The sequence below is a fragment of the Mytilus edulis genome, chromosome 4 (assembly GCF_963676685.1).
Source record: "Mytilus edulis chromosome 4, xbMytEdul2.2, whole genome shotgun sequence".
NCBI classification, from domain to species: Eukaryota; Metazoa; Mollusca; class Bivalvia; order Mytilida; family Mytilidae; genus Mytilus; species Mytilus edulis.
This window is the reverse complement of record NC_092347.1, coordinates 41,123,392-41,137,613: the sequence shown is the minus strand read 5'-3', so window position 1 is coordinate 41,137,613 and position 14,222 is coordinate 41,123,392.

Sequence of the window (14,222 nt, the reverse complement as noted above, 5' to 3'; positions counted from 1 at the left end):
ATCACGTCACCTTTCATTTGAGATGAATGTTATTGGATTCAAATTGTCTTTTTACTTCCTTTTATTGCGTTTTAAAGTTTGTATTCGCGTTGAAGTAATGCAGCTTCTCATTTAATTCATGTTTCTATCCCACTTTATCATGTATGATTGCTTTGTAATTAATTTTTGACGTCACATAATCAAAAGTAAAATAACAAAAAAAATACCGAACTCCGAAGAAAATTCAAAACGGAAAGTCCGTTATCAAATGGCACCCACAAGCTCACTCACAACAAACGAATGGATAACAAATATCATATTCCTGTTTTGGTAAAGTCATTTTCTGATGTAGAACATGGTGGATTAAACTTGGTTTTATAGTTAGCCAAACCTCTTACTTATATGACACTCGCATAAAATTGCATTATATTGACAACAATGCGTGAACAAAACAGACTGAATAGGTAAAAATATTAAATATATGGGCACAGCAGTCAACAAAAGTGGTTTTAATAAAACTGAGAAAGGAAATAGGGAATGTGTCAAAGCGACAACAACCCGACCATAGAGTAGACAACAGCTGAAAGTTTTAAGAATTCTTGAATAGGGCTATCTCTATAAGTTTGTAAAAGATTTGCTCAGCTATTGCACAAATTTTATTTTTGAGAAAAGCTGATTTGTGAATAAAAGCGTAAAATGAAATTCGATTGGATAATAAACCATAAATGCAATATATGCATGTAGATCTGACCAGTGAATTTGTTTCGTCGAAATAAATGTTGGTTAGAGTTTTTAACGACCTTCACTGGCTATACAGTCATCACACGGTCGGCACGAAATAAAGGTGCGAGCTTGAATGCTATATTCGTAAGGAAACCGAAATACTCTAGGCGTATGCAAATATTCATACGTCATATTAAGAAATGAATTTGCTCAATGGCTTTGTTCTTAAAGTTCTTAAAACATTTCGATCCTGTCATACTTATCTTGATGCTTTCATTGGAGATTTTTTTTTCATAACACGGTCACGTGGCCGAATGGCTTACAAAAAGACAATAATCGCTTTCATTCTGCAATCAGCCAACAATTGTACAAATAACAGGTATGCAAATAATGTTTAGCTTCTCAAATAAAGTCTCCTCTTTCTCCGCTTTTATGTTGAGCAAGCGGTAATTTAGTTATTTATTTTTGCGTAATAATTTATTTCGGGGTCCCCTTCACGGTCCGCGTTTACACTATGTCGATTTCTTTGAAAAGTTCGAGACAATGATTTGGATTTTAACAACTTAAGTTTCAAGTGTCGAATGTAAATTGCAGGATAAAAATATATATGTACATTGTCGGAAAATTTAAAATTTATTTGCACTCGCTGCGAAACAGGAGAAAAGCTTGGCGAGCGTTGCTTTTCGTCCTGTTTGTAAAGCATAAACAAATAGTGTTTTTGTAATTTCCGACAATAAATATTGTATATCTATCCACTTCTTGGCATGCATACCACATCGTCTTGTATTTATAACACTTTATATGTATTCGAATATTTATTATTCTACCTATGGAAGTTTATTTAAGATTTAAAATATTCCAATAACGTCTTTATTATGATCTTAACTTACAACATCAGCAGATATTTCAAATGTACTGAAAACATCTAAATGTCAATTGGTGTATTTCTTTGCTTGTCAAGTCGTGGAATTGTTCCAATTTTTTTAACATTTTTATTAACAGACGTCTTTCTGCAGACATTGTGCCATTAATTGGAAAATGACAGCAAACATTGTGTTCAAATTCATAAGGAATTAATTTGACAATATTCAATTGTTCCTTTTATTAACAATAAGTATACAATAATTTGTACGTTTGTCAGGAATCAAATAAAAATGATTGTGATAAAAGAAGGATACAAATACAATTGTTTGAATTTAATATCAAACACCTAAATCACAATAGAATTAAACAGTACTTTAAATATTTACTTGGCGCTAAGATGTTTATTTAATTGGGTGTTTAACATTTTGCTACTAAGAGCAGAATATACAATATATGTCTTGAAAAAAAGAGTCTATACCGTTTGAAGTATACTTAACTTTTTTTTTTATTTATTGATAGGTTTAAATTTTAATTTACGATGTGGTGTATAACGCTTACCATCTAACAAGACTTGGTGTTAAGGTTGTTTCTCTATTTAAAAAAAATACGAAAGGTAAATTAAATTAAAAGGAAAGAGGAAAGAAATATTATCATGCTTAAATGGTTTAGCAACCATAACCTAACATAATTATCTAGCGTGTCGGAAACAGTGCAAGGTATATTTACACTTTAAAAAAATATATCTTAAAATCTGTGACTTTAGTCCAACGACATTGATTGAATGTTTGCTTAACGTCCAGTGGCAAATATTTCATGTAGGTACAGCACGATGTTCGAATATAGACATACAAACTAACTTAAGTATACTTCTTGTTCTCTTACTTCGATAATAGGAAGTTCTAAAAAAAATAAAATAAACAGAAGATATAGTGCTGTTTAAATACGTAAAACATGTTTACAGATGCTGTGTAGTATAATTTAAGAGATTTATAAAATAATTATAAAATATAAAAAAGAAGATGTGGTATGTTTGCCAATGAGACAATTCTCTACAATAGACCAAATGACACAGAAATTAACAACTATAGGTCACCGTGTAGCCAAAAGTCGAATTCAAGAGTCCAAAAATGTCAAACCATATAAACATATCATAAGTGTACTCGTAGTACATTTTAATTCATATCTAGCAATATTTAAAACCCAACGGCTTAATGATCGACCTACATGGGCGCTATTTAACCGTCAGATGTGTTCCCTGGGAGTACTTAGTACATTAACCTTAAACAAGCAAAATGCTATTACCACGCGTTTAGTTAACAAATTCAAATCATTCCGTATATCAATTTAAGTTTATCGCGATAACACCTAATTTTATATTATAATTTAAATAAAATATTTATTAAAACATATTATAAGATGATATGTCGCGATAATAACGCCTGGTTTGATATAATCTATAATTTATGAGGTATATCTTTCCATTGGTTAACTTCTAATATAAGTATGATATACTTTAGGTCAGCACTTGTCGATTAAGGAATACATAAAACAATTCTGTGACGGTAACAATAAAATTATGCACAAAAATTATCAATCGAGCGAAACAATAACAATATTGAAACATGTTCGATTGGAAAACAATTAAAATTGAATATAGATATCATTAACTATATCTCGCGATATAACAATGACACCAAATATGCATTGACGCCTATTTGGTTATGAAATTATCAAATTAGAAGATCGCAGGTAATTTGCCATAAATCTTAAACTTAATGAAAATTGGTTCATTAATTTCTCTTTGTACCAAAAGACAAACCGGAACATTTCTGTATAAAATTAAGTTGGCTCATAGACTAGAATAAGCTAGATTTCTTATTAAACATAGAGTACCCTCATTTTCGGATTGCAGTCAAGAATAGTCCTGCCTTTCATTTCGGTCAAACCTCTTTTTGGAAGATGCCTATTTTATTTTGTCCTGTTCTAAATAGTTCGAACATTTTCCATTGGACGTTAAGCTAACAACGGACAATCAATCACATGCCAGAATTGCTGCCGCAAATACCAGTAGATAGTTAGTTCATTGATAATTTATGGATTTAAATAGCTAGTTCCGAAACAATGTAAATATGGTAATACTAGCCCCCGCCCCCACCTTTGCAAATTTGACCCTTTGTGGTTTTGCGATTACAGTAGCTTTTCTATATAACCCCCTCAGGTTTTTCCACCACCTTTGCAAATTGACCCTATTTGGTATACCATTACAGTAGCTATTCTTAACAGGCCATTTTGGTTTTGATTCAATTTTTTTATTTTTATTCTTGTTCGTACCTCGTGATTATTCATTACAAACTGCCATAAACACGACTAGGTCTATCAAGAAATATTGGGGTATCAATCGAACGAAAAAAATAAGCACAATATATCTAAAACTCAACAAAAGACACGTGTGTCGAGTCCAAATGGAGTCTCTAAAAGTTGTGCACAACTAAACATTTCTTGGTTGTGTGTTTTGTATGATATCCATTTTGTCAAAATATAAAGGTAATGATGCCTTTATATTGTAACATTTTTATACTTAAAATCGTACGACCTTAATGTCTGCTGATTTTCGCCGACATTGTGTTGGACAGAAATCGTGGTTTAAAGGATTATGATATGCTATTATATACATGCTACAAATTGAAAAAAATTAGTACCTATGCTCATGATTCAGTCATTATACTTTAATACGAAAAAAACCCTAAGGCTATATAAATGGGGTATCCATGTATAACATAAAATAAGTGTTATACACAGCAACAACACACAAAAAGCAAAGGGACAACGCATTTTAATTGGTGTTTTTCTTCTCAAAGCCAAAGTGAGGCTTGTAGGGTTTTTAGATGTGCAGTTCAATCTCTCAATGATTTATAATTTTGTTTTACCTTTTGTGGTATTTTAGAATTCGTGTATTCCTTTTGTTCAAAAATAGAAATTATGATACTTGGATTTCCTGATGTTTTAGGTGTGTAGAAAATTATACTTAGTATGCTAGGCATATGTTTTATTAAAATAAAAAGGAATTAGTTTTTTTTCTATAAAAACATTATCTTAAAAAGAATCGTAACAAAACAAACTCCCGTGTAACCACATGCATAAAAATACCAGGACACGAGTATCTCTATGAACAGGATGACGACGTTGGAGTGTCCGTGTTTTTTGTTTGCCGAAAGCCAAAGAAAGTACGTTATTGTGTGTTGGCTTCGCTTGGGTTACGATTCTGAAATTAATACTTAACAATTAAAAACATATAAACTATATATTATAAAGAAAAGGAATTTCATGCAAAAAAGCGCAATAAATTGATTCATCAGAATAAGTAAGAATATAATTGTGACAAATATTCCTGAACATAAACAAAATATTTGCCATTGGACGTTAAGAAACTAAAAATCAACCAATCAAACTAAGATTTTTTTCCTTAAACGTGTCTTCAACAATCAAAGCTTATTGTTCTAAAGGACCCCTGTGAAGGCCCGTCTAAACTCAATATACTAGTATTCATTTACCATTTTACAGATACGAGTACCATGCTAATTATGCTGACGGTCATGGACAACACATACTTCATTTTTCAAGATCTCAAGATACATCTAAAATTTCAAGATACATCTTAAATCGCAAAGATATATTTTTTATTTCAAAAGTATAAACTTGACTTGCATTACACGGATTTTGTTCTTTTGTCATTTTCCTTTCGCATGTCCAGTTATAATTAATTGTAAGTACATATCGACGATTTGAAACTGGTGTTCAAACTCGTAAGTCTATTTTTGTATCTGCACATCAATATATATAATGAACCCCAAACACAGCATGACCTTGTGCGTCTCCAGCAATTCACGCATCGCTCATGCACCCCAAATAGAGCAAGACCGTATGCGTATACAGCAAAACACGTATCACACTTGAACCTCAAAACAGAGCAAGACCAGATGCAACTCCTGCAAAATACACACCACTCGTCATACAAATCCATCTTCAGTCAAGAGAAAGATACAATCAGTAAATTATCTGTTCATAGGGCCTTCAACACTGTGCAAACTAAAACCATATTGTAAGGAAACAAAATGTGAAAAAGTTCGTGATAGAAAAAAAACTTTGTTTATACTCACTAGAATTTATAATTGTTGATTTCTTTAACATCCAGTGGCAAATATTTCATGCATATTCTGGACGTCTAGAATGTTTGTACGCTACACAAGATTTTGATATTACACTGCATTACAGGTACATGTATGAACATTGTCTTTATTTAAGCAAATTCATTGTTGTAAGCGACATAATGAATGGTTTCGGATAAATGCACATACATGTATGACTGAAATTTTTTTCCATGGAAAGAATTCCCACTTAACGAAATTTTTTAACAAAAAAAAATGTATCTGCAAAAAAGGACAAAACAATGTATTAAGCACCTTTTTATAGTTAAATGCTGATTCACTCAAATTGGGAGTTCCTAACAAATAGTCACAATTTGTTTAATTCACCTTATTTATACGTTTATGATATACCCTTATGACGAAAAAAATCGGAAGCATTTAAGTTGTTTTGAAGTATAAAAAACAAGGGCGGTGAACGTAAAAAAAAAAAGAAAATTGAACACTTATCCCTTTAACGAATGAATCTGGCCCGTGAGAAAAGATTAGATCGGAAATATAGAAGACACAGTTTGTTGTTTTATCTATTCACGTACGTATAAAATGACGCAACTTCCAGTTTTTTTGCTTTGTGAGTCAAGGACAATAAGGATATGATATGTACATAGGATGTTTTCTTATATTTTAGTGTATGCTAATAATAATTAATATTTTCTTTGGAATTTCCTGTAACATTTTTAACTTTTACAAAAAAACATGATTCATTTAAACTTCAAACGTGACAGTGAAATCTGAATCATTTGATCTCGTATAGTTAAACACATTTAACCACAAATATGAAACAAATGTGAAATTATCCAATGGGCGTCTAGAACGTTTTGTTTATGTTATTGTTTGTATTGTTATTAAATTTGTTGTTTTTTGTTTGTGTGTTTGTGAGTTTTTGAATTTATTGTATCATATATCTGAATATAATGATTTATAAATGCTTTATAATGTCCAGTTGCAACTATTTCATATATATTAATTTCATGTTTTACGGTAGTGAAATATGAAGATTCTAAAATATTTACATTGTTTCTGTGAGGCTGCATTTAAAAGACGAAAAACTGTTACACTACCTTTCTGCACTCAACTCAAAATGGCTTATTATCGCTCACACATACTATCTTCAAATCAGCATGACAATTTTTCGCCATATAGTCTTACAAATGTACAATTATAGCTGTTTTTTAAACTTTTATTATTTTTATAATTGGTAACTTCAAAAGTTGAATGTTGAAATTGATTTTATTTTATTTACGTTAATGTTGTTAAATTATTTGCTATGCAAAAATGTTATAGAATGTAACACGATCGTGTCCTATTGAAATGAAGCGATAAGATGAAACTGTCTTGTTTATGATACATCCTCCATCGAGTTCAATACGTCATCAACTTTAAACTGTATAAACCGAAAGCATATTTTAAGCCGTTAAAATAGTTTATACAGTTTAACACTCGATACCCCCAAAACCATTTAAATACAATCATATTACTTTTGTAAAATATCAATTTAACTGTTTTTGTTGTTTTTTTGTTTTTTTTTTAGAACTGAACTTTTTATTCTTACTGAACCGAAAAAAATCCATTAGGTCAACATTTAGGACATTTAAATACAAGTGCAGTAAATATACAATATTAGGTCAATATCAGAAAAAATATAAACTTTTTTGTATGAGGCTAGGTAACTGGGTAAGGGCGAATTACATTGACCTAAATGTAATATTGTTTTCATACTGCAACTTCAATAATTACTTTGATAGCTATTTTAATCACACAAATTTCAAACTTATTTTCCTCCCTTAATGCACCCCTGATTGTAGGATTTTGATTATTTTGTTTGAAATCCGTGATAAAAGATTATGGTTATGATTTTGAAAGTGACTTATAGACCCAATGGGTCGGATGTATTTTATTGATTATTATAAATTATCGTTGATCATCTCCACGAGATTGATTTTCTCGCTTGAGCTGGGACGGCGAAAGCGAATAAAGCAATCGAGTTGAGATGACCAATGATAATCTGTTTATCGCTATTTTACCTATTACGACGGTGTCAATTTCATGTAAATTTCATAAGCAACGCCACGTGCCTCCTTAGTTTCTAGCGACAATTTTCCATCTCAAGCAAGTAGCATGTTATAAAAAATTATTTAAACTGTTATATTACACATGTCACTTTAATAAAAATTTACTCACACTGTAGGAACAGGTGTTCTATGATGAAATTGACATTGTACAAAATATAGTTGTGTTACTATATTTAGGCAATAAACACAACTAGATGCGAAAGGTAAATATTCGTCAAGTCCATTATTTAATTCAATCCTTGTATAAACTGGTTAATGGGGAACGACTTTTATAATTATTATTATTATCAAAGTCTATACAGTATATCAAATGATATTCCAAACTTTTCTCCTTTTAATAAAACGAAAAAACAAGATATCTGAGATATCAATTCCCTTCTTCCAATTTGTTTGATGTAACGCCCCTTTCAGGCTATGCTTGCTATGCTTGCTATGCTTGCTATGCTTGCGATGAAGACGAATCTGGTTACAGTGGCGGATCCAGTCATTGATTAAACTAGAGGCTCTCACGAGCCTGTATCGCTCACCTGACTCTACTTGGGTTTTTGAATTCATATAAAAAAAGGATAAAATCTGGATACAAAGTAACAACACTTGGCTAGCACCTCATAAGAAAAGTAACATTCATGCTATGTTTGATTTCATTCAATTCAGTTGTTCTTTAGAAGAAGACTTTTGTATGCATTTCCCATAGGGTCCTATGTTAAACTAAGTCCCCAGCTGGCGGCAATCTAGCATGATGGATCAGCTATAAGGTAACGACACGTGGTCAGCACCTCATAAGGAAAATTTATGCTATGTTTGGTTTCATTCCATTGAGTTGTTCTCTAAAAGAAGAAATTTGTATGTTTTTCCCATAGGGTCCTATGTTTAAACTAAGTCCCCCGCTGGCAGCCATCTTGGATGTTGGATTGGCAACAAAGTAACAACACTTGGTCAGCATCTCATAAATAACATTCATGCTATGTTTGATTTCATTCCATTCAGTGGTTCTCTAAAAGAATACATTTGTATGTATTTCACATAGGGTCCTATGTTAAACTAAGTCATCCGCTGGCGGCTATCTTGGACGATGGATCGGCTACAAAGTAATAACACTTGGTCAGCACCTCATACGAAACATTCATGCTATGTTTGGTTTCATTCCATTTAATGGTTCTCTAAGAAAAGTCATTTGTATGCATTTCCCATAGGCTCCTATGTTAAACTAAGTCCCTCGCTTGCTGCCATCTTGGATGATGGACCGGCTGGCTACAAAGTAACAACACTTGGTCAGCACCTCATAAGGAACATTCATGCCATGTTTGGTTTCATTCCATTCAGTGGTTCTCTAAAAGAAGTAATTTGTATGCATTTCCCATTGGGTCCTATGTTAAACTAAATCCCCCGCTGGCGGCCGTCTTGGATGATGGATCGCCTACAAAGTAACAACACTTGGTCAGCACGTCGTAAGGAACATTCATGCCATGTGTGGTTTTATTCCAGTCAGTGGTTCTCTAGAAGAAGTTCAAAATGTAAAAAGTTAACGACGACGACGGACGACGGACGCCAAGTGATGAGAAAAGCTCACTTGGCCCTTCGGGCCAGGTGAGCTAAAAAAGGGGAGGGGTTCCAACCATATTCCTCTTCAAACGCATGGAAGTTTTAACCCCCTCCTCCCCCCCCCCCCCCTGGTTCGGCCACTGCGGTTACGCACCATTTAGAGTACATACGATTACATCGATTCTTTCGAGATTTGGACTTAGGAAAACTTTTGCTACTTTTCCAGTGGTATCTATTTACAAAAAGTTGAGGATGTGTTTGAGACTCAAAAGATAGAAATTACCACGACATGTTAAAAATAAACTTTCAAGAAGTCCAAGAATGCATGAAAAAAACCATGGCATGATGTGCAATAAACTTATCATAGATACCAGGACTAAATTTTGTATATACGCCAGACGCGCGTTTCGTCTACAAAAGACTCATCAGTGACGCTCGAATCCAAAAAAAAGTTAAAAAGGCTAAATAAAGTACGAAGTTGAAGAGCATTGAGGACCAAAATTCCTAAAATTTTTGCCAAATACAGCTAAGGTAATCTATGCCTGAGGTAGAAAAGCCTTAGTATTTCAAAAATTCAAAATTTTGTAAACAGTTATTTTATAAATATAACCATATTAATGGATGCGTGAATTAACAGGCTTCAAAACAGTATTGGGCACAACTTTTTAGAATTTTTGGTCCTCAGTGCTCTTCAACTTTGTACTTGTTCTGGCTTTAGAACTTTTTTCATCCGAACGTCACTGGTTAATCTTGTGTGGATGAAACGTACGTCTGGCGAATTAAATTTTAAACCTGGTACCTTTTGTTAGCTATTATTCGTGTGTTTCTCTGTCCTATATGTTCTCCCATTTATTTGTATTGTAGTCTTGTCATGTAATGTTGTCATTTTAATGTTATATTCAACATTGCCACAAAACCAGGTTCAACCCACTATTTTTTTCTTATGTCCTGTACCAAGTCAGGACAATGGCCATTGTTATATTATAATTTGTTTCTGTGTGTGTTACATTTTAATGTTGTGTTTCTGTTGTGTCGTTGTTCTCCTCTTATAGTTTCCCTCGGATTTGGTTTGTAACCCGGATTTGTTTTTTTCTTTATCGATTTATGAGTTTTGAACACGGTATACTACTGTTGCCTTTATTAATGCCTCGTTCACACGTACCTTTAATTCGAATTGAATTCGAATCGAATGCGAATCGAATTCGCTAATCGCGTTCACACACTCTTCTTTTTTAATTCGAATTGATTCGAATTGGCTAATTCGAATTAACTAATTCGCATTACAAATACGTTTTTGTTAATTCGAATTAAAAGTTAACGTCGTTAGGACAGTAAAGCGAATTTGATGCGCATTCCAATTCGAATTAGAATTGACGTTAGGACGTTAAACGTTTCGAATGCGAATTCGAATTAGTTAATGCGAATCGAATTCGAATTACGTGTGAACTCAGCATTATAATCAGTATTATGACAAAATGGCCACAATAATCACGAAAAGATTTTTGCAACCATTTTAAAGCTGAGGTTCTTAATCCGGTTACGGTAACATATCTTACTGCAGTATATATATGTTGCCTTTCGAACAAACATGTTAAAAATCAAGCCGAGCGTGTCAGTCTGGAATAAGTTCTAACATATCCCAGCAACAAATTTGAGATATGATATGCTTCTTATACTTGTAACTGGATGTAACGCACTATTTCATCAATTCGTCTTTTTGTACACTTTTCCGGTGATACCCGATTACGATTTGTATCAGTCAAATCATCAGCGGCTTAATCCATTTAGTTTTTGATGGAGTTTGTGTTGCTCAGTCTTTAGTTTCTATGTTGTGTTTTGTGAACTTTTGTTTGTCTAATTAAGGTAGCACAATACAAAGATTTTACAACTCCAACTCCCAAGTTTTAAAATGATGTAACTTTCTTAATAATGCTTGAAAATTTATAAAAGTGGTAGTTTTGGATAGCTAACAGATTACTCTTTCAAATTAATGCAATGTTAGTATTATGCAACAATTATGTAACCAATTATAATGTTAACTGTGTCTAAAATATTTTTCACCAAATTTCCACTTTCAAATGAAATTAGCTTCTGCATAGGTATCCCTAGAGGGTTGATTTTATTATATGTTGTTCCTATGGCCATTATCTACAAAAGGGTGTCTCAGATTTCAGATAGAATGTATAGAACAAATTTTACACCTAATCAAACATTACCTTCTTTTATGTGGTTAGGATGTTTACACTAATTAAAGATTTATGAGAGAATGGAATACCATAAAGACAATTTGAGACACCCTTTTGAAGCCCATGATGTGTTGATTAAGATTTCGTTAAAATTTTCTGTATAGTTAAAGAGATGATAGAGCTAAATTCATTCAAGTGAACTGACCCAGATTTTGCCACTAATTACATAATAATGGATTACATAATGATTGCATAATAAAAATATTGCAACCATTTAAAAGATTAATCTTTTATCTATCTATATATACCTCTTTTATTATTTTCTATGCATCCATAAGAAAGTTACAGCATTTTAAAGGTTACTGATTGGAAGTAAAAAAATCTTTGTATTGTGCTACCTTAAATGGTATCTTTCGCCTCTCTTTTTATATATTGTTTAACTTATATTTGTTCGAGAAAATAAGTGTTATTTATATTTTTTTGCTTGTTACTTACGTAAAGTCATAAATATTTCTGCAAGTTCAATTTCTGAAATCAACATGATAAAATAATCTAAAATGTGAATGTTTCAAATTTGTGGGATTTGAAATCTATTTGTTTTGAGAAAAGGAGCTGAAACATTTCAACCAAAAACAAACAAACTGCAGTGTAAAAAGGTAGACAATTAACCGCAAATCAAGCTATAAGCATAACTATTTTTAAAAAATCACGGTTTTAGTACTATAAGCATGATTAGTATAAGTTAATTTGACATAATTTATATACTGAGAAGTGTCTGTTAATTGGACTTAAAATCCTCATTTTTATAAGGGTGTCACTGGATTCAAAATTTGTGATAACGTTAAAAAACTGACATTTTCTATGATTCTAGATAGGATTAATAGAGAATATGATATGGCTTTTTCAATATCGCATCCGTATCAACCCGAGACACAAATATAATCCCAAGAGCTCTGCTCAAGGGATTATATTGGTTGAGGGTTGATATGGTGTGTGATATTGAAAAAGCCATATCATATACACTTTATTATATACATAGTCTATACCTCAAGCATATGTTTTTTATGTAACATGACGTCATACATATTATAGCTTTGACATGACGTCATACAGATTATAGCTTTGACATGACGTCATACAGATTAGGGATTTGAAAGCCTTTGCAACAGTGACTGCAATCGATGACGTGACGTCATACAGATTAAAGGTGTGATAAAGCTTTTGCAACCGTGCTGATATCGATATCATCACGGGTGGCTGATACAGCACGCTTGCCAATGATTGTATTACACATACAATTTATCTGTATTTACTACTAAGTACTATATAATAAAACTATTTATTTCATATAAGATAAAAAAAAAAAAAAAAAAAAAAAAACATGATATCAACACATTTTGTTATATGAAACGATTTCAGAACCAAAGTACTGAGTCGATGATACCCATCAGCTGCAGTATCTTCCCAGTGTATTATATTTTTTATGGAAAACGGCACCTTTCAAATTTCATGCCTCCAAAGCCCTTTTCTGGATTTTCCTTCACCAAAAATGCTTGAATACTTAAAAGCCAGAGATATATAAAAACTGGAATAGTTATACAGCCATATGACAAAAAGCACACATACACATATATAGAAATAATAGCCAAAAACAATTTAAGGTTCATTTTGACTTAGCGAATTTAAAATTTCAAAAATAAAAAACGGCCAATTTTTCGAAAGGTTTGTTAAAAATCATGTCGTCAGTACCGAACTACTGACTTCTGAACTGATGATTATTTGACTGATAGTCCACCAGCAGAGGTGTCGACCCATTGGTGTAAAAAATGGAAAAATCACACTTTAAATTTCATACGCCCGACGTGCTTTCATTGATCTTCCATCATCAAGAACGCTCAAAGCCGAATATTTGAAAGCGAAGAATATATAAGAACTGAAACCATTGTAGAATCATATGACCAAAAAGGATCTACAAACAATAGCCAAAACCAATCTAAAGTTTACTTTTCTGGATTTTGCTTGATCAGGCAAGATCAAAGCCGAATATTTGAAGGCCAAGCATATATAAGTTCTAAAACAGTTGTACAACTAAAAATATCACCAAAAGGGCCCATTATAATAGCCAATATCAATCTAAGGATTATTTGCCTCACAGAGTGAAATCCTTAATTATTTAATAATTTCTTTATTCATAATTGGACAATTTTAGAAAGGTTTGGTAAAAATCATGTTAAGTTCTAAATTACGGAGCACTACTACAAATATTTGCCCAAATCATGCGCCACCTTCATGTATTAAGGAATGTAATTATGTGTTTTTCTTCAAGGAAAATTAAGGGATAGTAGTATAATATACACAACGTGATAGTTTCGTGGTACGTAAAGTCATACCGATTGGAATTGTAAAAAAAAAAATTATCATTTAAGTAGACTGAAGTAACTGAGTAAACGGAAAAGTATTTATTATAAAACTAAAAGGCAAATTTAAGCAATAAGATTGGACGATTTGTTGTAGACATGCGCTAATGAAGATAACTCCGTGGTTTTTAATGAGTTCATTAGTCATATATTTACAGTGAATCTGGTAGCCATGGCAACTTGTAAAAGACCGAGAGAAACCGAAAGGACATTCAAACTCATAAGTAGAAAATAAAA